Here is a 26,956-nt window from a genome sequence, read left to right on the forward strand (position 1 = left end):
TGCCTCCAAAGAGCTTGATTCTGTCAAGTCACATTTGAAGAGCAACTAGGAACTTCTCAGTGAATCTTTCTGGAATATTTCCTAAGCAGCTGCTGATTCTTTCAGACAAAAAAACAGAAGAGAACTCAGAGGAGAAACTGCAGCTGCTGCTACAACAGAGAGAGCTTATTATGAAATATTGAACTCTTGGTTTTTTCCCCCCTTCATTTGTTTCTTTGTGTTTCTGCCTGAGTGATGAATTACTAAGGAGAAGCCACACTAGTAAATTGATATGTAGCCCACCAAGGGGCCAGTTGCCCTACTACTGCAGAGAACGTAGAGACAGGTTTTATTTAGTAACAAATTAAAATGCCGTTTTCTGTGTGTGTTGGGTTTTTTCCACCACCGCTGCACTGTAGCAGGACAGGAAGGACTGGTTAAGTCACTGGGCTGAGACTCAGGTGACCGAGTTCATTTCCTGACCCTTTCCTGTGTGACCTTTCCCAAAACACTTAATCTCTCTGCACCTCAGTTCCCCATAAATGGAGATGACACGCCTTCCTTTCTCCTCGTCTGCCTTGCCAATTTACAACAGTGATACTCAGACCTCAGTGGTTCAGGAGCCAAACTGGTGATCAGCATTACCCCAAAGAGCCACAATAGTGTGAATTCCTTGTTTCATTTACTATTTTTGTATTTATATATAATTCTCACAGCAGAATGACTGACCAAGTATTCTACAATTGATTAATAACATAGTAAAAGCATCCTGATTGGTTAATAATTAAACCACACAGTGTTTTAATATTATGTCCTGCAAAGAGCCGCAGGAGACATATTAAAGAGCCACTTGCAGCTCCTGAGCCTCAGTCTGAGTATCACTGACTTAGATAGTAAGCTCTTCAAGGCAGGGACTGTCTCCATGTGTATGTACAGGGCCTAGCACAATGGGACCCCATCCTCGGTTGGGCCTCTTAGGGCAATGGTTCTCAACCTTTCCAGACTACTGTACCCCTTTCAGGAGTTTGATTTGTCTTGTGTATCCCCAAGTTTCACCTCACTTAAACTATTTGCTTACAAAATCAGCCCTAAAAATACAAGTGTCACAGCAACTATTACTGAAAAATTGCTCACTTTCTCATTTTTACCACAGTTATAAAATAAATCAATTGAAACAAATATTGTACTTACATTTCAGTGTATCGTATATAGAGTAGAATAAACAAGTCATTATTTATATGAAATTTTAGTTTGTACTGACTTCACTAGTACTTTTTATGTAGCTTGTTGTAAAACTAGGCAAATATCTAGATGAGTTGATGTACCCCCTCGAAGACCCCTACGTACCCTGAGGGGTACACGTACCCCTGGTTGAGAACAACTGTTTTAGGGTATGTCTCCACAGCAAAGAAAAACTCACTGCCTGCTTCTTATTTACAATATCACCTGAAAGTGAGAACAGGCGTTCACATGGCACTTTTGTAGCCGGCATTGGTATTTACATGTCAGATATGCTAAACGTTCATGCTTCAGCCACCGTTCCGGAGGACATGCTTCCATGCTGATGATGTTCGTTAAAAATATAGTGTGCTAATTACATTTGTGACTGTACCCCTTGTGGGAGAATTGTACGTCTCCTTCTCCGTTTTACCCACATTCTGCCATAGATTTCATGTTATAGCAGTCTCGGGTGATGACCCAGCCCATATTGTTTGACTTACGAACACTGTCACTGCAGATTTGACAAAACATAAAGAAGGTACCAATGTGAGATTTCTAAAAGTAGCTCCAGCACTCGACCCAACATTTAAGAATCTGAAGTGCCTTCCAAAATCTGAAAGGGATGAGGTGTGGAGCACGCTTTCAGAAGACTTAAAAGAGTAACACTCTGATGCAGAAACTAGAGAACCCGAACCACCAAAAAAAAAAAATCAACCTTCTGCTGGTGGCATCTGACTCAGATGATGAAAATGAACATGCATCAGTCCGCTCTACTTTGGATGGTTATCGAGCAGAACCCATCATCAGAATGGACGCATGTCCTCTGGAATGGTGGTTTAAGCATGAAGGGACATAGGAATCTTTAGCGCATCTAGCATGTACATATCTTGCAATGCTGGTTACAAGAGTACCATGTGAATGCCTGTTCTTACTTCCATTGTAAACGAGAAGTGGGCACCATTATCTCCTGCAAATGTAATCGAATTTGTTTGTCTGAGCGATTGGCTGAAGTAGGACTGAGTGGACTTGTAGGATCTAAAGTTTTATATTGTTTTATTTTTGAATGCAGTTATTTTTTGTATATAATTCAACATTTGTAAGTTCAACTTTCATGATAAAAAGATTGCACTACAGTACTTGTATTAGGTGAATTGAAAAATACTATTTCTTTTGTTTTTTACAGTGCAAATATTTGTATTAAAAATAAATAGAAAGTGAGCACTGTACACTTTTTACTCTGAGTTGTAATTGAAATCAATATATTTGAAAATGTAGAAAACATCCAAAAATATTTATATAAACGGTATTCTATTATTGTTTAACAGTGGGATTAAATTTTGTAATTGCTTGACAGTCCTGCTCACAATGCTGCTGTCTAAATGACCTCAGCAAATCAAAAATCCAAAAGAGCTGAAATCCAGGCAGCTGCCTTCTGCATCTCCAAAAAGGAAGCCTGACGTGACAAAGATTGGAAGCACAGGAGTGTATCCAGTAACTCTGAGCCAGGTTAAATAGACATCAGTTTGCCCTTCCTCCTGCTCTGGTGTCAAACACGCACAAAAAACATCTGTAAAGGTTATGTCCTCTCTGATTCAGTGGAGCCACTTCAGCTCAAAAGTTAAGTAGAATTTGGATTTAAAGTTATCAAATACTTTATAACAAATGGGGAACTTGATGTGGATAAAATAATCCGTCTTCCAAATTCTCTCCTTTTTATCTTCCCCCAAACTTAAACCAAGCCCAATCTGACCTTTTTTCAGAGGCTTGACAATATTATACTTGATTTAGCATTGCTGGGGTCTAGCCAGGACCAACAGAGAAAGTAGTAGGATACCATGAAACAGGTTGTTCACTTGCCATTTCTAGTCCAGTTTTGCACACGCAGCAGATTCAGATACCCCAAAAGTTAAGTTTATTTATTTGAACTGACACTTCAAATATTTTGAGTTTCACCCATCACTGCTTCATGTTCAGATTATGGATCCAGGTGAACTCTGAGGCCTAGAACCTAAAGGAGGAAGAAATCCTCACATTGTGAGCCAGGGGGACCTTAATTTTGTTAACTTCGGATAGTCATCCACGGCCCTGCATGCAGCTGAAGAAACTATCGACTAATCAGCAAACTTGTGGGAACTAAATCTTCAACCCCTCTTTCACCACTACTATATACCTGCAGTAGCCAACTAGTATTGAGAAGGTTGTGTTATTTGCCCAGCAGACAGCTTGCTGCTGTTTTCTAGATTGCACCCTCTTCTTCAGATAACATGCTATGTGCTCCAAAGAGGTCAGCTGAGAAAGTTGACTTAGGCATTTGTCAAAAAGTGGGGTTGCTTATCAAATCTGTAAATGCTGAAGTGTGATAGAAATATACCTCCATTCATGGGTTTCTACTTGGATTAATTGCACTATCAACCCACTTTCTGCTCACACACAGTCACTGTGCATGATACATTTTGGGAACAAAGAGGAAGGAAGCACTGGACAATGGGAGGTTACAACCATTTTTAATCTATATTTTTCAACATATCTAAGCAATTTGTCAAATTATGGACTAATCACTTACTATATTATAGTTTTTAAATCTAAAATCTTAGACAAATGCCACACACAAAAAGCACCTTAGGCTGTTTTGTTTATTTTTAACAGTTCTTACTTCTTAAAAAATGATCATCTCTCACATACTCAAATCCCTAAAGTGTTCCCAGATTGAAGTGTGGTTACAGCCAGCAAAGTGACTTTGCAAAATAATGGCCCTTCCTTATTTGGCATTTCTGTTAATTGTGAGTCTTGGAATCACAACAGCTCAGTGACATAAGATAAGTTTCATAATGACTCAATATGTTTTAAATTCCTTGTGGCTCCACACAGCTGGCATAGTTCACGTTCACACACACACACAAAACTGGAGTCTCTTCAGGCTTGTGCAACAATATTGTCAGCTCAATTCCAAGAGCAGAATCTCTATTTCATTCAGTCTGTAATAGATAGAAAGATCCCAGCTAGATTAAAATTTGCAGCTTTGCCAGTTACAAAAATTAGCTTGGATTGTTATTTTTCCTGAACACAAAGAGCAAAAGACAAGAGGCCAGCTCCTTAGCTAGTTTCAATCCTTGGTGTCCAGGGAGCTATGCAAACTAATAATGATTGACAATCTGGCCCATATTTTCAGATTAAAGAAACAGCAACCAAAAAGAACAAATATGAAGTCTCCAAAGAAGAAAGTGAGTGATTAACAATTCGGTATCTTCTGAACTGAACACCAATGGCAGCTGCCCTTGCAGGCAGACGGATGCCTTAGAAACACGAAGGTGCAGTAGGTAGGTAAGTCATATAGCTATATGTATACCACACATTCGATCTGCAAATTAAGTAAAACAATGTAAACCAGGAACTTCAGGGTGCGATTTTGACAGAGCTCTTTTCCTGCTACTCACTGCATTTGGGGCTTGATTCTACTCCCACCAACATCAGGGCCAAGTCTCCCAATACTTAACAGGGAACAGCATCTGCCCTTTCATGCAACTCCATAGGGGATTCCGGTGATTCATACTTTTTTGTAGGTTATGGCGCCTGAGCCAATGCCCACTAAAGTCAACAGGAGTCTTTTAATGGATTTGAAAGGGCGTTGGCTGTTGGCTCAAGCCCTAACTTATCATCAGATCTTTTTGAATGTAATTACAGCCATGCTGTGTGTAAATGGAGGTGGACACTTCCTCAGCTAATGCATTTTTCTATCATTGGTAGCTGAGTAAGACCAAGGATGATATCAGTAACAGAAACATCCACTTTCTCTATGCTGTGAGTCAGCCAGGTATTATGTGGTTTGAAGAAAAGTGCATTTTCCTCAGGCCACTTTTATAAAAATTCCAAGTGAAATGATATTTGTAATCTCTTCTCCAGTGTCTGCTCTCCTATAAACAGCCCCTCACTCACTCAGTCTGTTGTCAGATTGTTTCTTTTCTGCTCGAATTCTAGATGATAAACTCAAGTGCACTTTACAACGTTTTTAATTCCAATTGATGGCAGTTCTGCACTTAGTCTAGAAGCAACCCTCTTGCTGGAAACTGATGTTATTTGAGATGCTGACAGCAGGCAAGCCCTGTGAAAGAGACTGGGGACCAGAGTTCCCATGTGCTTTGAGAGACTGGTTTAACAGTCACAAGAAAGGGTTTCATAAAAGGGGAACATGGTCAAATAGTCAGTGCACAGGGAGCTGGAGCCAGGAAATCCTAAGCTCTAATTGCAGCGCTCACTGACGCCTATGGCCTTGGCCAAGTCATTGAGGAAAAAAAAAAAAACAAAAAACCCAACAACTCAAGAGCAGCCACTGATCTTAGCCTCTCACTTTCTGGGTGCCTTATTTGAGACACGTAGTGCCTGATTTCCAATGGTGCTGAACACTTGCAGCTCCCGTTCAATTCAGTGACAGCTGGAAGCGCTTGGAACTTTTGAAAATGATGCCCAAGGTAGTTGGAGTGCTCAACTTGAGATGAGACACCCAAAATCACAGACCACTTTTCAAGTGTGTATGTGTGGGGGGGTGAAGAGTAGATTGAGACAGTGAGCCTGGGGGTGGCGGGGAAGGGGAAGGGAAACAGAGATTGGGAGTTGTGGCGAGAGAAGAGATTGGGACTGGCTGGGCAAAGAGTCTGGGACTGAGAACCATTAGGGTGGGGGAAGAGGAGACAGATCTGCCAGGGTTCAGAGGGAGAACTGGCACTGGCTGGGCAAAAAAGACTGAGACAAGGAACTAAGGAGGTGGGGAACTGAGATTGGAGGAGGATCTTGGGGAGGAAAAGTGAGACTGGGAGCCAGCCAGGACAGGAAGTGTGGGCAGGGGAAAGAAGCAACTGAAGGCCAGGCTGGGGGAGAGAGACCAATCGGATGGGGAGTCATGGGAGGGAACAGAGACTGGCTGGGCAAGGAAACTGGGTCTAGGATGAGAAGCCTGAGAAATGGAGAGTAGGACTGGAGAGGTGAGGAGAATGGTACTGGGACAAGGACAGATTGGAGGAGGCAGAGCAGAAGGGGTCATACTTGGAGGAAATGGGCAGAAGATTCAGTCCCCACTACAGCACACTAGAGTCTGAAATGTAACCCTTGGTTCCTGAGTCTTAGCATTCCTCTGATGTCAGCAAATATCTGTGGAACCCAAACTGCCCCATCCTCCCCTAGTGCTGGTCCACAGAGAAGATGACAACCTACTACTGCTATCAGTTACTCTATTAGCTCAAATGCAGAGGTCCGTGCAATGGACCTAGAGGTTCCAACCCTGGTGATGATCTATGTAGGTGGCAATATGATGCCACATGACTTGGATTTATTTTCTCAGCTTCCTTTATTTAAAAAAAAATACACTAGAAAATTCCACACACGTCAGCCTACAATAAAAGAATATTATTAAGATTGCAAAGTCAAGCAGTCAAAAGTTAGGACATTCCAGAATTGATTGCCTGTGCAACGTTAATTCAGCCCTCTTGTGCATATGCATTATGATACTGTCTTTAATTACCTGATCATACACTATATTTTCCATAAGACTCCTGCCTCCTTCAGTGCACAGAATGGACCGTGCTCATCTAACAATCAACTATTCAATAGTTCGTTTAATCCTCATTGTTCAATATATGGTCCCAGGCCTTGTTTACTGCACACTATTTCTGCTCTGGAAACAGCATTATTAATTTCCACATGGGCTTTTCTATGGTGCTCATCACTATAAATATCTGAGTGCTTCTTAGACTTGAATTACTTTCCATCATTCCCCTGTGAGATATTATCCCCATTTTACAGTTGGGTAACTGAGGAACAGAGGACATAAAGCCAAAAGCATGCACTAACTTTGGATGCCCAATTTGAGACACTTAAGACCTCATTTTTCAGTGTATTTAGGATTATATGGGTTCAAAGCTTGGCTCCCATTGATTTCAGTTGCACTATGAATGCTCAGCACTTCTACAAATCAGACCCCAGTGTCTCAAATTGAGCACCCAGAAAACGAGGGACACACAATTAGTGACCATCCGGGAGAAGTCTGGTTTAAGTGATTTGTCCAGCATCGCACAGGAGCTCTGTGGCAGAGGAAGGGATAGAATCCAGTTCTCCAGGGCAGCATTCACCTGCCTTAGCCATGAGACCATCCTTTCTCTTCCTGCAATGCCCTGCCTCATTCACACATCCCATTCCTGGCCCCACAAAGTTGCGAGACCGCCTCATCAACCTCCTCCTTCTGGTGCTGGACAAGACAGACATTCATCACACCAGGAGGAAGAAGCTGGATGGTGAGGTTGCTCTGCAATTGTGGGACCTATTTCTGTTCCCTTGTTCAATCGCCTCTGCAGGCGGATTCCTCTGGGTGGCATCCACTTATTCCTCAGATGCCTCTAAGGAGCAGTGGGCACTGTCAGGGGTTCTCTGCTCTGTGTCCCTTTAGACCCTATGACCTTCACTCCCATCCCTGTTTTATTTGTTGTCCTCAGTATCCACTGGTCCCTCCCCCTCAGTTGAGGGGAGGATGGGCTTTAGCTATGGACAGGTTTAGGCCCACTGTCTCCCAGCAACCACAACAGGTGCACACCTTCCAAATTCTGCAAGAAACAAAGTAGGGGTCTTCCAGACAGCCTCCTTCTTCACCACACAACTCTGAGTCATGCCCAGAGCAGGCCAATCCTATGCACTGAACAAAGCAGGGGTCCTGTAGAGGAAAAACATGTAATCATGTAATTTAAAGACTATCATAATGCATACACACAAGGGGGCTGAACTGAGGTTGCATGGGCAACCTCAATTCTGGCATTTTCCCAATGTCGGAGTGCTTGACTTTCCAACTCTAACAATGTCCTTTTAATGTAGTTGTGTGTATAACATTTTTACTAAATTGAGCATCTTTATTAAGGAATTACAAATGGGTGCTCTAGAGAGGAAGGATGGTCCAATGGTTACGGACTAACATTGGAGTTGGGAGACCTGGGTTCAAATCCCTGCTCTGCCACAGACTTCCTGTGTGACCTTGAGAAAATCACGGAGTCTCTCTGTGCCTTTGTTCCTCAACTGTAAAAGGGGGATAATAGCACTTTCCTAGGTCACATGGGCCCTGGGATTGGGGAGGATAAATACATTAAATGAGAGGTGCTCAGAGACCATAGAAGGATGATAGATAGCATTGTAAAGCACCTAATTTAATATTTAAAAATCAATTTTAAAACTTCTAATTCTTCTTGAAAACATCTAACTTAGCCTCAAACTGGTTGCAGACTGATTTACAGTTGGAGCTCTACTGCTGCCGACGTCACAACTGGGCTCACCTTCTATCCAGTTGGTCACCCTAGCACAACGCGGAGACATGTCAATTGGAATCTTAACCTTAAATGCAGAGTTATAGATTTCACACTCTGTTGGCAGTGCCTTTGCATTTTGCTCAGCGAACGTGTTCAAACTGCTGTGCTGAACAAAATGGGGGCAATTTTCCCGTCTACGAGCCAGCTATTCAGATCTCTAATAGCAATGCTGCTGAAGAGCAGCTTTTACATGCTCTTCCTTTTTGGGCTCATTATGTTTCTGGATCAGAAATTGCGATGCAAGGAAACTAAGGGTCGAGGCCTGTGTTTTCCTAACACTTGGAAAGACATTACCATCTGCAGCATGATTCAGATCAATGGTTTAGTGAAATCCCATTGGCAGGGAGCCATTCTCTAGATTAATTTTTTAGAAGTTCTGATCTTTCTAAAAGGATGTTTTGTCTTCCATCTGCCTCTTTTGCTCTTTTCTTATGTTCCTGTGGGATGGGCTTGTCAGATCACACAAATGCCACCTTAGCATGTCTGGACAGGTTAAGAAATACAGTCTCTGTCGGCAAGAAACATGACACACAACCGAGATCCTTCCCCGCTGTCTCTCTGAGTGAGAGCAGCAAGCTGCTGAACTGCCTGCAAAGTGCACATCACAAATACACTGTAAGCATCCTGTACAATGATACTGCGAGAAAGCCAGCCTTAAACTGCCCTCAGTGTAGCACTGGGGAAAGGAAATGCCATTTTAATGATGCCCAAACTTTGTCCAGCCAAAAAATAAACAAAACAAAACAAAACAAAACCCACCATACTTTGGCAGCGTTCCAACAGCCTGTGAGATGCAGCTAATTTGCATACATTGGAACAAACTGCAGCCACCATTAATTTTAATACAATCTGTGGCTTATAGAGACTACAGGTCTCAGCATGTCATCTCTCCCTTTTCAAGTTGCAAGCAGCCAAGATATTGTCATTATTCTTTTGTACTGAGATCGCGCTCAGAGCCCCAGCCAGCACCGGAGCACTGTTGCGCTAGGTGCTGCACAAACGTGTAAGATGTGGTCCCTGCGCCAAAGAGCTTGCAATCTAATGCCACATTCAAAACATGCTCTATTAAAAATCAGAGAATTTAAAGATGGTAAAGATCTGTTAGGTCGTCCCTGCCAACTGTTCCTTGCTGTAAGATATTCTTATATAATGGCAAAGAATATTTTAACAGAACTCATACCTCAGTATGGTGCTGGGAGGTGCCTTCTTACTAACCATCTGGTTAAAATGGAAGCCTTATTATCTGTGGTCACTAAAACATCCGGAGCACTTTCTGTTACGGGGTTATTGTCCTGGGTATGGCGTGCTCAGGTGTTCCCCCTGTAAAACAGAAGAGATATTTGTAATGGGAATTAGTGGTTAGAATAAGTGTCATCACCACCACCACCCACCTTGACAAGTCACCACTCCCATAATATAGGAGCATTGGAAACCATTGAGATTTACTGAAAAGTGTCTGACATGTCATTAAAAAAAAAAAACATTAACAGTGATATTGGAAACCACCGTCATGGCAGTCTGATGATGTAGAGTTGCACTCCATGTATGAGGCTCAGCAAGATACAGGCATGAAAGAGGCAGAAGACTCTCACGGAAACTGTTTGGTAAAATAGAGTATTTTTAACATCCGCATTTTGTTCCTATTTGGATTAATTTAACAGTGTGTTTGGTCATTTTATGAGTAGTAAATTAAACAGAGCAATTAAAAAGAATGTAGAAAACCTTCCTTTCCAACAGCGTGGAACATCTCCTGTTTTTGTAGTGCATTTACATAGAAGCTGGTTTTCCCATGTCCTGCTCTACATCATACTGGAGCTCCTGTTAGAAAGTTTCAGAGAGGACCAGCAGCATTCACTGACTAGAGACAATGAAACTGCAAAATGTTTCTAAAAATCAGAGCATATTGAATGTTTTTAGGTGTCTGGTGAATAATCATAGCAGTTTTCCCATGAAGAAAATGTTGTGAATATCAAGCAGAGTGATCTAAGGATTCACTGATACACTAGGGCTGCATCAATTAGCTTTTAGTTGTAAAAGACATCAGGTTTTGCTTGTCTTTTTAAACATAAGCCCTCTCAACCAAGAGCTATTACCATCTTCTGGTTGTCTGGTGGGTCATTGAGTGGCATGAATTGGTGGGGAAGAGGATGGATGATCTCAATCCCATTCCTAGTGGACACGATTCACAACACAGAACCAGCGATCACAGCTGACCGCTTCTGGGTGGTCACAGCCCAGAGGCCAAAGACTGAATAGGCCGTGGAGACCACAGTTCCTCCTTCCACTCTAAGTACTCCCTCTGGATCAGGGTTGCAGTACATCATCAGACATTTATATTGTTGGTAGCACCTCAAAGCCTCAACCATGTTGTGCCAGGCTCTGTATCAACACACAATAAATGACAACCCCTGCCTCAGAGAGCTTACAGTCTAAAAGGTGAGATTTACCAGGTTGGTGGAGACAAACAGGTGGGCCAGATTGGGCGAGAAGGGGAAACAAATAATAGGATTCATGTAATTGATGGGTTTGTACAGGGCAGGCTGTACTTCCCATGCCCTTAAAGATTGTGTTCTGTGGAAACACAAAGCTTTAAAAAAGATGTCTAGAAACAGACGGGGCAACAGGGAAACTCAGTGTTATTTTTCACTAGCTGCAGTCCCAACTACCACACTACCACCTTTCCTTCCCCTAAACCTCCTTTTTCCCATGGAGGAGTACTGGGCAGAGCTCCCATCATAGCCATTAAATGGCAAAGTTGAGTTGTTATGGTTATAAAATATTTATTTAGGACTATAAATATACACAGAAATGTGCAGTCGCCAATAAGCCACATTCCCTGCCCCAAAAGGCTTACAGTCTCTGAATAAGGTAAGAACTCAAGAGAAGGGAAGTGCGGGGGGATAACTGATGAGAAAAACAGAGGAGGGATTGCTTGAAGAGGTGAGTTCTGAGGAGGACTTTGAAGGACGAGAAAGAGGGCCCTTCGTGGATGAGGGCAGGGAGAATGTTTCAGGCACACGCATCAGAAGGCAACCAGGCAAGAGTGGGAGGAATAAGGAGGGAGTATTGGGGGGGAGAGCGAGAACAGGAAGAGGAATTGAGAACAGAGATAGTGACCCTGATTATGTAAGGCTATGAAATGAGGAGGAACTTGAATCCAGTGCAGTAAGAATCAGGAAGGCCGTGGAGGGATTTAAAGAGGGTGAGAACATGGTCGGAGCAGGGGGGAGAAAATGTCAGCAGCAGCACTTGGACAGACTTGCGGGGGAGATGTGAGAAGCTCCAGGCAGGAGAAGGCTAACATAGTCAAGGTGAGAGAAGGCCAGCGTGATGAAAGGGATTTCAGCAATTCATCGAGGACAGGGAGAAGAGAGAATGGATTTTTAAGATACTAGAGAGAATAAAATGACTGAACTGGGACCCTGAGATGGGTGGGACAGGGGAGGGGAACATACATCAAAGGATCTCTCCCAACATAGGCCTACCCTTGAAACTATTTCCTCACTGGTCCCAGATCTAATCCAGGAGTATACAGGGTTTGAAGCATGTCTATGTCTCTCCCCTGTTTCACCTGGCAGTGTAGGGTTACTGCAAGATCACCAAGCCAGTTCCATCCTACAGAGGAGTACTGAGCTAAGCCTTTTACTGCCCCTTTAACTCCCTTCATTCTGTGTAACACATGATCTCATGCAGCAGATGAGCCACTGCAGTATTCAGATAAAGCAGCATAAGTTCTTTTCTTTCAGCAGAAACCTAAACCCAAACTTCTGGCCACTAGTGGAAAGTGCCAGAGACTTTTAGTAACTCCAAGCACTGGGGCGTTAGCTCTGGTCTTCTGGCTAAACTCCAAAATGAGGTAATTAGGATCTGCCTCCAAAAATTCCCCACACAGTTTCATTGGAGACTTTAGGCTAGATTCTCAATCTGCAGCAGAAAGTGGCCTTAAACTAGCCAGAGATACCGGGAGAAAAATCCTCCCCGTGCAGCAGAGCTGCTGCTTGCTGCAAGTGGTTCTACTGTCTCCTACACCAGCTACCTCTCCTTTCCCACAGCTAAGAAGTTGAAAGGGGCATGTTAGGGGCATTCCAGGGGACTGGAGGGGGCATGGCAGGGCAGAACTCTGCCACACCCAATCCTCTGCTGGTGTAAAATTAGAGCTGCCCTTATCTTAACTTGCAACAGGGCCACACAGCTCTGGATTAGGGAGACACAACCGGCTCTCCGCTCCCACCCATTTGTGCAAAGGGAGCGGAGAATAAGGGGCATTATTTTCACTTCTTTTCAAAACTGTCCTGTAGTGTAGATGTACAGAGTAGCTAGCTCATTCCACCCCAGAGGAACCAGCATTTCACTTCTGGGCAGACCATCCTCATATATACAATCTATAAAGCCCTTCAAGATTCTTCAGGATACAAAGCACCTATAAAAGGATTTATTATTATAGAGTGTAGGAAGCAGAGGGAATCTTCTCTCAGAATCTCACCTGGCTTTTGTCACTTGTGACATGACCTTAAGTAAGTGGTGTTTAAAAATACAGCACTTTGCATTAAGTCCGTTTGTTTTGGTTAACAAGGGTATAATCCTTGCATACTTCAGCACGCACGTGCACACACACACACACACACACACACACACACAGCGCTTTGTCACTGCCCATCAAAGCAGCTAAGCGTATATATTTCAGATTTATATTCTAATTACTCAGCTCTCAACAAATGCTGCCTTTAAAAATTGGCTGTACACTCAAGCCAGTCAAACTTTCCATGTAGTCATAACCTCAGAGATTCCCTGACCAAGAAGGAAACATTGGCCTAGTCTGGATACATTTAAGTAGGGAAGAAAAAAAACAAGCATCAATTTTGTCTTGTTAAATGGTGCTGACTTGAAATTCTACCTTCCAGTTTCGTTAAACTTTCCTATGCTAGTTGACATCCTAAATCTTAAAGCATAGATACGTTATATTTATAGAAGCAAATATGGAAATACTAAATGCGAATAACTACATTACAACAGCATTCAAGTTACAAACATAGGCCCTGATCCTGCAGTGAGCTCCATGCAGAGCCCCTGCGCAGAGCCAAATTAAAGTCAGTGGGGTTCTGCCTGGGCACTGGGGTGCGTTCATGTGGTGGCTGTTGCAGGATAGGGGACTTATGTGTGCAAAACTCAGAAATGCAAAAGCTAAAAGGCCAGATCACTGCCCCCAGTACAATTCTGTAGTGCAACTCCGGTAGCACCAGGGGGCTGTAAAGCTGCCCTGACTGAGCAGAAGAGGATTCCCCAGGTAGAGTAGAGACAGCTGGTTCTACACCAGCCCCCCCCGAACCAGTCTGTGCTGGGGGCATGTATCGCTCCAGTGATCCTTTGCTAGTGTAGCTGACCTTTGAAGGCCATTAGCCACCAATGTAAGTTACAGCAGCCTTGGGGCATGGGGAGAAGGAGGAAGCAGACAGGAGGGACTGGTGTAGAGCTAGCTATGATGACTTTGCCACCTGGGGGTTCCTCCATGCCACAGGACTCCTCACAGCTTTACAGCTCATTTGTGCTGCTGGAGGGGCCATACTGGAGGAAAGAGCCGGAGTTCATTTTTGGTCATGCTAAATTTAAGTTTAAGGAGCAGCTGTCAAAGAGAAATGCAGAGAGGTGAGACTGAGGTCAGCAACGGAGAAGGAGAATTGTGAGTCATCCATGTATGGACGGGAACTGAGACCAAGTCAGGGTTGAGCACTCAGCAGCAGAGAGTAAAGAGAGAGTAGGCCCAGAGCAGAGTCTTGGCAGGATCCCAATGGCCAGTGGGGGAAGGAAGCAAGATGTCTCACCAGCAGAGATACTGAAAGAACAAGCAGAGAGGTAGGAGGAGATTCAAGAGTGCATGGAGTCACAAAAGCCAGCAGAGGACAAGACACTGAGAAGGAAAGTATGATGGAGAGCATGAAGAGCAACCAAGAGGTCAAGGAGGGTGAGATCCTAGGAGTATCAGTGCAATATCGGACTTGTGTCACCACTCCAGATAATTTTTACTATGGTATCCACACTGGGTCTGTTCTTGCAAACTCTCCCCCCTGCCTTTCAGAGGAACAAAGATTTTTAGAAGTCTTATTTGAACAAGCTGCCCCAACCATAACAGTGTTAGAGTAAAGCTATTCCATCATAGGGCAGCAACAGAACTGGCCACTTGAACAACTGAGAAGCATTATTACCCCTTTTCTCCTCCAAAGGATACCTCCCTGAACAGAGCCCAGAATAGCAATAGCCATTCAAACTGCTGCATCACATTGCATTGACAGTTCATGACTGGTTCGTAATCCACCGTCACCCCAAATCCTTCACTGCCTCTCTCCTCTCTAATCTCCATTCATGTTTGTGCTGGGAATTTACTTCAAGTGTTTTATTGTACATGTATGTAAATTAAATCCCATGTCTCAAATGACAAACTCCAGATAATTCTGTAAATTAACTCTACCTCCATTGAGTCTGCGATAAATCCTAGCTTGATATGACCAGCAAATATGATCAGTGTTCCACTTATCTTCCAGATGGTTGATGAAGTTGTTATAGTCTCAGTTCCCATACTGCCCCTGTAATAGCCCTACTTTTTACCTCCCCCAAAGCAGTGTTTGTAGCATTTATGATTTTTCTTTGTTTACAGCCAGCTGGCACATTTTGTCTCCATAGTACAGTATTCTTAACCAAACATGGTGTCTTAATCTCTCTATTTAGTTTTTCCACACAGGACTGTATCGAAAACCTCACTAAAGACAAATCAGTGCCCAGGGGATTTACATAGGCAATGCCCATTAGCGTTAATGGGAGTTGCATACATAAATCCTTCAGGCACTGATGGAGAACAGATCTCAGGATATACAAGCACAGCAGCACAGTTCCACCAGATAGAAAGAGGACACTGTCATACCCATTTTAGTTTTTCCTTGGCCATGCAGAAGAATCCTATCACATAGGGCAGCCTATCACATAGGGTGGTGAGACATGTTCAAGCCTGTCACTGAACAAATTCCAGGGTAGTCAGATGCCCATTCCATGACGGCAGAGTTCAGCCCAGGATTTAGGAAGACACTGTGCACTGATGCTAGGCAGCGGAGACTGTTAGTCTGGGATCTAGGAAGAGCTACAGGGCTGTCTGGCTCTACCAGCCTCCATGGAGCATCACCTTTGTATTCAGTACAGTGAAGTCTTGTATCTCCTCTACTATGTGGGACAGATACAAACAGTATCCCTCAGCACTACAGCAGAGATGCCTAAACTTTGCAAAGGGTTGCACAGAGTCTGAATGTACCTCACTATACCCATGGAACCAATTGGAGTTCTCCTCAGCCTTAATGATGATCTGTGGTCCAGAGACTACAGGCCCCAGCATAGAATCAAAGAATATCAGGGTTGGAAGGGACCTCAGGAGGTCATCTAGTCCAACCCCCTGCTCAAAGCAGGACCAATCCCCAATTTTTTTCCCCCCAGATCCCTAAATGGCCCTCTCAAAGATTGAACTCACAACCCTGGGTTTAGCAGGCCAATGCTCAAACCACTGAGCTATCCCTCCTCTCTGAGGTTCTCCATCTCTATTAGAGCAGCCAGGCTGCTTTGCATGCTGGACCCAGTAGTCTTTCGGGACCGCACCTCAGTATTAAGAATGAGAGCCACCTTGTTGAACTTTGAACAGATTGCATTTAGCTCATGAGCTGCACTTTGTCCACCTTTGTGCTGATCATAATTGGAGAGGCTGGCATAAATCCTTCTTGCCCCCAACTCACCAATGCCATGAGAGGAGAAGACAGGCTCTCAGGAAGGACTTTATTTCTCAAGTGGTATAGAATTCCTTTTCCCTACAAGAACTGAGCAGCAAATGGGGGCATTGTGGCCATGAGAAGAGAGCGAGGGGAGGGAGGAAGGGTCTGATTAGCATTGCTGGTTTCATTGCTGCCGTGAGAGAGGCTGCAGAGTACAAAGCCATACTGGGAATAAAGTGTCCACCCCTCCCATTATCCATCAAAGCAATGACGTTATTGCATGGTGGGTTTACAGCTCCCTTGCAGTAGTAACAGCTTTCCAAGTAGGGCTGTTTTTAAAACAAGGCCCGAGTTAGTGCACGGCTGCTCCGGCATGGACAGACAGGGCCCTTTCTCTATGCATAGACATTTCCTGGCCACTAGCAGCAACTCAAAAATTCATTTCACCCTTTAATTTGATTTCATGGAGCAGTATGAGGAGGTGGGGGGGTAGGAGGGGGAAGGAGAAGAGGCTGGGGGATGGGATATGGGGGTATCAGACATCCTTCAGCAAAATGCAGTAATGCTCTTGATCAGGGAAGGGTGGGACAGTGGTTGCTATGGTAATGTATTCACACACACATACATGCTCTGTAATGCATCTTTTCTAGCAAGGAAAGAATCTAGTGCCCTATTTTTGGTATCAAATTTCAGCAAACACAAGTCATTTTCATTTCATCACACTCAAACTGCTGGGTTTAACTAGGTCACATTTTCTAACCGTATCGGAAGCTAAGACTTGTCTTGCTTGAGTGGCTTAACCACCCTAGAAGAATTTCACTAAGCAATGCCATATACGCCAGTGTTAACAATAGATTCCTTTCCCCCTGCTCTGGCAGAGTGAAGACGACCAGGGAAAGTACTCCAAAGCTGTTTCACAGCTAAATCAAAACTGCTTAAGATCATAGACAGGTGACAGATTCCCTGGCAGTGCAGAGGTCAGTGTAACAGAACAAAATATTTGGAAACCACTTCCTTCTACACTAACCTGCATGGGCCAGGGCCCATTTACCCTACAACCATTTACAGCAGCACAGGAAAATACTTTGCAATTGAAAGTTATCAACTGGTTCCCGATAAACACAAAGCTCTGAGCTCAGCTCCTGACAGATAAACAAAAATATGAAAATATTCTGATGTAAAATCTAATTTGCTTTTATATTTTTGGAGGGAGAAAAAAAAAAAACAAAGACACACACCACACACCACCTTATGCCCGAGTTATTCTTTGAAGAGAACAAGAAGCTAGAACCCAGAGGTCTGGCCTTGTAAGCAAAGCAAGTGATTACTCAAGGCCTCACTTATTTGAAAGCCACACCGTTGTGTGTGCTTATGGGAATTGCCATACCAGATCAAACCAGTTGTCCAATATCCTGTCTCTGACAGTGGCGAGTAACAGCTGCTTCAGAGGAAGGTGAAGTAAACCCCAAAGTGGACAATTATGGAATAACCTGCCCTCACCTATCAATCAGAGGTTGACTTAGATGCTAAAACATGGCAATATATAACCTTTATTGTATCTAATTAATGATAGATTATCCACGTAATTATCCACGTAATATTCAACCCTTTATTGAATCCTGCTAAATTCTTGGTAGCAATATTTTGTGGCAATAAGTTCCATAGGCGGATTATGCATTGTGTAAGAGAGCTTTCCTTTTATCAGCATTAAAGGTGTTGCCATTCAATGAAATTGAAGCCTGGTCTACACTACACAGTTAGGTCAACACAAGGCAGCTTACGTCGACCTAACTATGTAAGTGTCTACATTAAAATTTCGCTCCCACCAGTGTGACTCCTATACGGACTTAACTCAACCTCCATGAGAAGCATAGAGTCAATGTCGATGTAGTTAGGTTGACACAGTGTCAGTGTAGACACTGCGTCGCTTACTTAGACTGTTACTGGCTTTCAGAAGCCATCCCACAATGCCCCACACTGACAGTACAATCAATACAAAAGGATGTGCACCGCCAACACAAGGAGTGTAGCTGGACACGCAAAAGTGATTTAATTACTGTGGCGGCTGTATGCCGACGTAATTAAGTCAACATAATTTTGTAGTGTAGACTTGCCTTGAATGTCTCCTCACTCTTGTATTATTAGAGGGTAAATAGGATTCACCTTCAGTCATTATTTTGAATACCTCTGTCATGTCCCTTCTTATTCATCTGTAAATGAAACAAACCAAATCTTTTCAGTCTTTCCTCATTCTGAAGTCGATGCCTGTGATCATTTTCATTCCTTGTCTCTGGACACCTTGTATTTCTGCTCTTTCTTTTTTGAGATAGGGAGATCAGTGCTGCCCACTGCCCTCCAGGTGGGCATGTTGCATTGATTTATATGAGCAATCCTCGGTTTTCACTTATTTTCTATCCCATTCCTTATACAGCCAGCCATTTTGTTCTCTTTTTAGATCACTGGTGCAGAGTGAGCAGATGTTTTCACCGAACTATCCACAGCTCTCTTTCCCAAGTGGTTACAGTCAATTTAGAACCCAGCAGCGTGTAAGAGTAGCTCAAACATGCATAACCCTGCATTGTCAACAATGGATTTCATCTGCCTTGGATCACCTAGCTTGGATTGGTCCCTCTGGGGTTCTTCACAGTCCTCTCTAACCTAACATGTTGTGCCATCCACAAATGTTCCCACTTCACTGCGCCCCCTCTTTTCCAAGTCATTAATAAATATTTAAACACCACCAGCTCACATGCCAGTAGCAGTACCAGAGGAACAGCAAACCCATGCCTCAAAGTCAAAGTCCGCCTCAAGCCACATTTGGCTCATTGGGTGGAGGTGGTTAAGACATGTCAGTTTCCATAGCCAACAGTACATGAAGAAGTGATGTGGCTAGCACCATCTCTGACTCCCCTAACCAAATGGATCAGGTACCCATCTGCAGCTCAGTGGACTGGAGGTGGACTTTCTAGATCAGGAGAGTCTCCCTCAATCTTCTACAGAAACCCATGGCTAGCTCATCAATATTTGTATTACTATTTAACTCCCAGCCCACAGGGCAAGGTGATTCTCCACTGGAGGAGGAAGGAACTTCGTCTCAATGTCATTGCCCACCGCCCACACCCTGATATCAGCTTCAAGCCTCACTGTTGCTTGAATCCCTGAGTACTCAGCACTGCTGCGGTCTCGATCTAGGCACAGCAGTATGTGTGTTTTAAGGGTGAATACGGGTTGCCCAACCTTGGAGGGCAGATTGTTTTCGACTCTTTCACATCACAAGGCACTCAGTAATTCAGAACATGAAATGGACCCTTCAGTGCAAACTGAGCTTCTCAGCCTATAGGAAAAAATGAAGCCTGGAAAAGCTTCATCCCCTACAGCACAACCATCCCCAGCCCACTCACATTATTCAAACTATCCCATAATTGGGCCCAGCTGGCTGTATGCGAGACAGAAACCCCTTGACTGAACTACCACAGGGGTCAAGTGACTGCTCAGCCCAGGAGAAAAATTGGTCCCTCTTTGCATGAGGAGAGGACATGCAGAGGGAGGAGGCAGTGGGAAGGCATGGTGGGAGCTGGAAACTAAATTGTTCACAGAATACCCACAAGAAAAGCATCTCGTAGGGAGTGCTGTGCCTGTAACTAAGTGAGGGAAGCACAGGGCAGACTGAACTAGACAGATACACCGAGAGAGACTTATCACACTTCTCTGCATAAATAACGGGACAGTCAACTTTCTCTGGGATCTTAGAGCAGATCCATGTGCTCTTCTCTTCTCACCATTCCTCCACCAAAGCCATTCCATGCAAGACTGCCTTCTTCTGATCTACTGCACATGATAACTCACTGCATTCTGGAAACCCAAGCACTCAGATTTGAACCCTCAACACTGTTGTTCATATGGTGATGGTTCTCATTAGCACGCCTGGCTCCAGCTGCTGTCAAAGAGAAGCTGCCTATCAGCCTGTGGGATTTGTCTAGGCTGGTTTGTTTAATGAAGAGTTTCAGAGTAACAGCCGTGTTAGTCTGTATTCGCAAAAAGAAAAGGAGTACTTGTGGCACCTTAGAGACTAACCAATTTATTTGAGCATAAGCTTTCGTGAGCTACAGCTCACTTCATCGGATGCATACTGTGGATCCAGTATGCATCCAATGAAGTGAGCTGTAGCTCATGAAAGCTTATGCTCAAATAAATTGGTTAGTCTCTAAGGTGCCACAAGTACTCCTTTTCTTTTTAATGAAGAGTGTGACCAATGTTGATGCATGAGGGCTTTTGCAGAGAGAAACTTCCTTTTGCAGCTTAAAAGCTTGTGTCACTGAGTGATGTGCCACTGTGAGTGACGGGAGGAGAGTATAACAATAAGAAAAGAAATAATGGAGAATTTCTCCCATAACTTTACATTGGTCTGAGGCACAACATGCAATGACCAGGTCCAGCATCTCACAACCCATCTATGCTCAACATCACCATCTCACAACCTATCAGTGCTAGAAATCCAGCTGTATCCTATTAGAAAGGTGCTCAGTAATGCTCTCTTAGGGTAGTTTTGTATGGTGCTTCTTGAAAAGTGAAAAAACAAAAACTCCCCAGGTAAGGGATAGTAAAAAGAAGTTCTTCAGGAACTGGCTGACACTGATCCAATTGTAGGTATGCGTGCAAGCCTGGAATCTTTTAGCCAGTAGTGATTGTTAGGGCTGTGTATGCATCCTGCGCACACTTGCAACCCTTACAGTGAAGGTATAAAGGACAGGGCAGCCCCAAACACCATTCAGTTCCTTCTGACTGCACATGGCAGAGCCTACAGTGTCCTCCTGCTTTCCCATAGCCCCTAGATGGGTTTAGAGTGTATCGTTAGTCTTGTTGGAAACTTAAGACATTTTATTGAAGCCTCTTTATTTAAAATAAAACCCAAAAGCCATCGTTTTCTTCTGAATCTCACCTCAGTACTGAAAAGTAGAGTCTGATGGCTGAGAACAGGTCTCCTGGCTTTAAAATCTGCCCTGCCTATGCGGCTGCTATGCCTGCCAATGATATACATAGGAAAAAGGTTTTGTTTGGCAGAGAGTCTCATATCCCAGACAAGCATCCTATTTGTAATTCTTCTGTCAAATTCTTTGCCAGAGGATGTTGTGATGGCCGAGACTAACAGGGTTAAAAAAAATACTAGATAAATTCATGGAGGATAGGTCCATCAATGGCTATGAGCCAGGATGAGAGGGATGGCATCCCTAGCCTCTGTTTGCCAGAAGCTTGGAGTGGGCGACAGGGGATGGATCACTTGATAAGTATCTGTTCTGGTCATTCCCTCTGGGGCACCTGGCATTGGCCACAGTCAGAAGACAGGATACTGGGCTAGATCGACCTTTGGTCTGACCCAGTAGGGCCGTTCTTATATTCTAAGCACCCATAGAGGACTTGAGAGGCCCAGTTACAGTTATTTCTGATGGAGAAGACAATGCACAGTATCTCTGATGCCAGCATTACTCCTCAGAAGCAGTCTTCTACTTAAAAACCAGTTTCAATGAATGCTCTGGCTACAAGAGACACCCCTTTTGGGGCTAAGAGGTCTTCTGGCTCAAAGAGACCTCCTGCTTTCCTCAAGCACTCAGAGCCTTCTCGACAGTCCTTCTTGGCTCATCCAGTGGCTGTGGATAGAATGGCTATACAGGAAATTACAGTCCAGAGCAGAAGAGCCTCTACTAGGATGACATACCACGATGAGTGGAAATGATTTTCACTGTGATACATTCAGCCCCTGGATTCTTCTAGTCCTTCTATTTTGGATTATTTATTGTCATTGAAACTCAGGACTCTTGATTAATAATGTTGGAGTTAATCTTACCACGGTGTCTGCATATCCCCCACCCTACAATTTTCCCCCACTTAACAGTCTATGTTCTTAGTGAGCCCACTTCATACATTCTACCAGTTAAAGAGCCATTCCCTACCTGGGACTTGACTATAGTGCCCCTATCTTTAATACACCCTTCCTTTTTAACCCTTTACATCAGGTTCACTATATCTCCCCTCTGTTAAAATGGCTTCTTTTTTTTTTGGTCACCATCTCCTCAGCTTGCAGGGTAAGTGAAATGCAGGTTTTGATGGCAAGTGCTCTGGATACCATTTTTCAGAAAGATAGGATTACTGTCAGGCCACATCCAAAGTTGTTGTTATTATTAAATCAGAAGTGGTCTGGGATTTTTCTATAGATCAATCTATGCATTTACCAGTCATTTTTTCCTAAAGCTCATGACTCTGCTACAGAGACTAATCTCTACACACTAAACATTCTCAGGGCTACCTATGACTATCTTTCCAGAACAAATCCATATCGTAAATCATCCAGACTTCACCTTTTGGTGATAAGTCTACGGGACAGGCTATTTCCCCTCAAAGACTCTCAAAAAGGGTTACAGACTGCATTCAACAAACTACCTCTTCCCTCTCAGGCTAGAGACTTTCTGCTAGCCTTATTTCTGAGATCTGTAGGGCAGCTACTTGTAGTTTAGTTCATACGTTTACCAATCGCTGTTCTATTAAGGCAGCTTCTAGAGCAGATGCGCGGTTTGAGAGGGCTGTCTACAGTTATTTACATATTTCCTATTGCCCATCTGCTAGCCATTCACCTACAGTGGGATCCATGTGTATAAAGCTTCAAGACCATCTACTGTAAGGCTAGTAATCTCCCATGTCATTCTCCAGGACTTTAACACTCCTACACAAAGTTACCCATAATGCATATAAATGCCAGACTTGGGAACTATGACCCAGAGCCTAAAAGGTATTTAAGCACCAATTCCCTGGGAGTTAGCTGCCTAACTACTTTGAGGATCTGGGCCTAGTTGGCTAGACTCAAGAGTTCTGTCCCATGCCCCTAATGCCTTGCCCCTTATAAGCCCAGGAAAAGGGTCCCATCCTGTGAACACCTGAGCAGAGAGTGCCTCGCCTGTGAGCGTTAGCAGCTGCAGCTCTTTAAGTGTATCAGAGCAGTGTGCTCTCCTGTCCGCCTTGCAAAGTACACTCTCCATCTCTTTGCTCCTTACAAGGGCCACAGGAGTAAGGCCAGGGCTCCTCCTTGTGTCTTGCAAAGTCCATAGTACACTTTCCTAGACTTGTCATTATGCAGTGATCCCAACCACTAACGCAGCAAAACCTTCTTCAGCTTTGCACTTTGAGCTTAGCAAAAAATATTGTACATGCTCAGTATGACTTGAGAGAAATCAAAATGAGGCCAAACCAAAACCAACTTTCCTGGGGCAAGCCAAGGCACTTCTCTTTTGTGAGCACCTATTTCCCTGCCAAGTTTCAACTTTCTGTTCTCAGCTGCTTTTGGGTTGCAAGGCTGTTAAAAGAGTTGCAAGAATTTTGTGGATGAAGGAGAAAGTATTTATACCACTCTCCTCATTCTGAAGCACATTTCCTCAAACTTTCCAGAAAAATGCACATTCCAACAGAGACCAACCCTGGGAAATTACAGCCTGAAAAATGGAAGTTTCAGTTAGTTCTGAGCACCTGAAAATGCGGGGCTAGAATGAAAACTACTACACAACCTTAACATTACAGCAGTCATTGCTGCTCCCAGTAAAATACATAAAAACACACCTAGTTTCATTATCTTGTTGGTCTTCTTGCTATGTCCAATCCAGTTTTAAATGACTTCAGTAATGGAGCATCCACTATTTTACTGGAAAGGCTCAAAGTCCTCAGCAGTAGGGGTGTTTTCCTCCCAATATTCTAACGCACCTTCACTCACTTTCATCATATTTCTTCAAGTTCTACTGCATTCCTCACCCCTATCCCTTCTTGGTGTCACCCATACTTATGTAGCCTGGCTCTCTTTCCCTTCTAGGGGATGGCTGGCACTGGCAGGCATTTAAGAGTCTGCTGGGTCTTTCAGTTCAGGAAGTGGAAGCTCATGATTTTAATATATCCAGGGGTCACTGGTTAGATCCCTGCTGTCGACAACCCACCCGCCCACAGGCGCTGCATTATATCAGTGTTTACACTCTTCAGATACTGTAGTTAACATGCCACCCACTTTATCATCACTTGGCCAAGCTGTAGCCCCAGATCAGGAAAGCCTTTAAGCATGTACTTGACTGCTGGGAAAAATGTTTTCTTAAAGAGTGGGGCCTAAACATTGTGCACAGCCTTCAGTTATTTAACCTGCAGAGAGAGAGAGAAAATCGTGCCAGACCCATTAATCATTTTAGTTGTTCTTTGCTCAGTTCCTCCCACTTTATCAATGGCTATTTGGCACCCACCACTGAAGCCGGTATGTGAGGTGCTGTGTTATCTCAGGGACAGACTCATCTTCCCCCCAGTAATGCAGTCCTCTACATACTGATCCATAGTCCAGAATCTGTTGGGAGGGGGGTTTGCTAGCATATCAGATTGCGAGTTTGCTGTCCACTCCACACAGCTCTCATTCAGCATTACTGCTTTCCAGCTATTGCCCTCCCATTGAAGATCCATTTCAGATTACTCCCCCTCCCCCCCCCTCCCCCCCCCGCAGCCCCGATTGAATAGCTTGCATTTGTCTAGGTTATTCCCTGCCCCTATTGTAAATATTGTTGATCTGGTCAAAAATGAAACATTTTGGCTGAATATCTGAAAGGAAAGCTCACTGACAACACAATTCTATTGCACTGTGTAACAAACCCTAGCACTCCAGGCATACAAAATTTGACCAGATAAAACACTAGGAAATATTCACTAAGGAGAACACTGCAAATGACCAGAGGTAGATGATGTATATCTCACTTAACAGCTCTTTTCTAGCTCTACTTTTTACGATTCTGCACGATACATGCTCATATAAACAGAAATGCAGGCTATTCTAGGGAGCTATGGGCATGTCTGTGGACTGGGGTGAGGGGAGAGGATGTTGCTGATGGTCACAGGATGAGCAAAGAAATAACACAGACCATCCTTGAACCTTGGTATAGTGACATGACAGACCCACCCCCTAGCAGAAGAGACTAATTCAAATGTATTGACCAAAACAGCACACTCCAAGTTGCTGTCACATATGATTAAAGCTGGTTAAATCATTCACTGCAGATAAATTATCTGACAAACAGTCTCTTTTTCTGTTCCTGGATTATCCATGAACAGGTTGAACGTTTACAGATGTGATTGTTATTCACAATGGGTTGACAAATAGTTTGTGTGGACAAATTTTAGCATATGGAGTATTTGTGAACTGCTTGCTGAGATTATTTTATTCCTTAGGCATTGTTCACACCAAGCAATGGATCATTTAAGTCACATGATAGAATATATGTTCCCTGATTGGATGCCTTATGTTTTGTGAGCAGATGGAATCTCCTTTTCTGGTCGCCAGTTATCTGTGAACATACGTAACTGTGAGGAGTCTACTGTGCAGCTTGGAAAAAGAGCTCCTCAAAATGGCCATGAAAGCACGGCCAGTGTGAATACTCTCATGCCTATTTATTCATGTTGGTACGCATGACAGCTTCTGTTCTGTGAGCAGATTGGGGAGTCAAAGCCAGTTCACCTACATGTGTGTGAATAAAACAGATCCCAATCACCAGTGAAGTCCATGGGCAGACATTAGTCACAAGAACATTCATGACTACTTTGTTCTATTTGCCCAGCTCAAGTAAGGATGGGCACAACCTTGTTTTCAACCAGATTTGTCTCTGACCCTCCAGGATATGCTCTTATCTCAGCCCATATTTATTAACCGCTGACATCAGGAATAGTGAACTGGAGAAAAACGAGGCTCCAGAAAACTTCTGTGAGAAAGCAAGCAAGCTTTTCCCTCATGCTCACTCACTCGCCTCTCTCCCAGCCATGGCAGCCTGAAGGCTAAGTACATAATCAATAGTAAACACAAGGAGGACAACATGCCACACTGGACAGCACAGCTGGAGTCCAATAAAATCTCAGGCATTTTGGTGGGGAGCAGAGTCTGCCAGTCTCCCAGCAGGGAGCGGAGCCAGCTACCATGCCCCCTAAAAAACAAACCTTGGGAGCAGGAGGTGGAAAGAGTGAGGAAGGAAAGAGAACCCCGGGGCTCCCCATTGCCATACCAAGAGCGTCCACCTGAGTGGACTGCTTTCCAAAGTCAGGGGGAGATGACAATCCAGAGCCTCCCCCAAAAAGATGGAAGGGGAGGGGTCGAACTAGGGAAAAAGCCATCAAATAAACAACAAATACAGCTCCCATTGAGGGCAACAGCAACAGAAAAAAAATATTCCTTCAGATAAAGATAGTCCCTTCACTTGCACACACCACCATCTCAGCCACGAATCTTACCTTTGTTGGAATCCTTTATTGCTACTGCTCAGGGAGTCACTCAATATTTGTGATAGAGTGGGTGTGTCTGTCATGGAACACATAGGTGTGCACTGGTTTTCCACTGTGAGTCAGAGAAAGGCTACAGACAACTACACATGCAGGGTATGGCAGGGCCAGGGAAACAGCCCATTATCACCAGAATAGAACTGATCTCACATGCCTGCTGCTGTAGCTGCGAAAAGCACAGGGCTCCATTCACAAGCAAAGACGCAAACACGTGTCAGTCTGTCGCTGTGGTCCAGTGACAGACAATCCCCGACAGGAACAGGCCACTTAAGTCAGAAATAGGAACCCTTACACAAATCTGATAGGAGCCCTTGGAGGCTGCTGCATTGTTATGGACAGATGAAA

The 26,956-nt window shown here is 43.9% G+C and overlaps 1 long non-coding RNA gene across 2 annotated transcripts in view; it reads right to left on the reverse strand.

Annotated features, from left to right (window-relative positions):
• LOC125630121 (uncharacterized) overlaps window positions 1-26,676 on the reverse strand; it is a 29,852-nt gene extending 3,176 nt beyond the window's left edge. The window contains exons 1-3 of one of the 2 annotated variants that reach the window (XR_012664373.1): window positions 26,564-26,676; window positions 9,718-9,857; window positions 3,807-4,175 (exon numbers count right to left, since the gene is read on the reverse strand). This is a non-coding gene — a long non-coding RNA (uncharacterized LOC125630121). Of the gene's footprint in view, window positions 1-3,806; window positions 4,176-9,717; window positions 9,858-26,563 lie in introns of those variants that run through there. The other variant, XR_007354566.2, reaches the window with a different exon arrangement.
• Between the last annotated feature and the right edge of the window lie 280 nt (window positions 26,677-26,956).

The sequence above is a fragment of the Caretta caretta genome, chromosome 1 (genome assembly GCF_965140235.1).
Source record: "Caretta caretta isolate rCarCar2 chromosome 1, rCarCar1.hap1, whole genome shotgun sequence".
Lineage (NCBI taxonomy): Eukaryota > Metazoa > Chordata > Testudines > Cheloniidae > Caretta > Caretta caretta.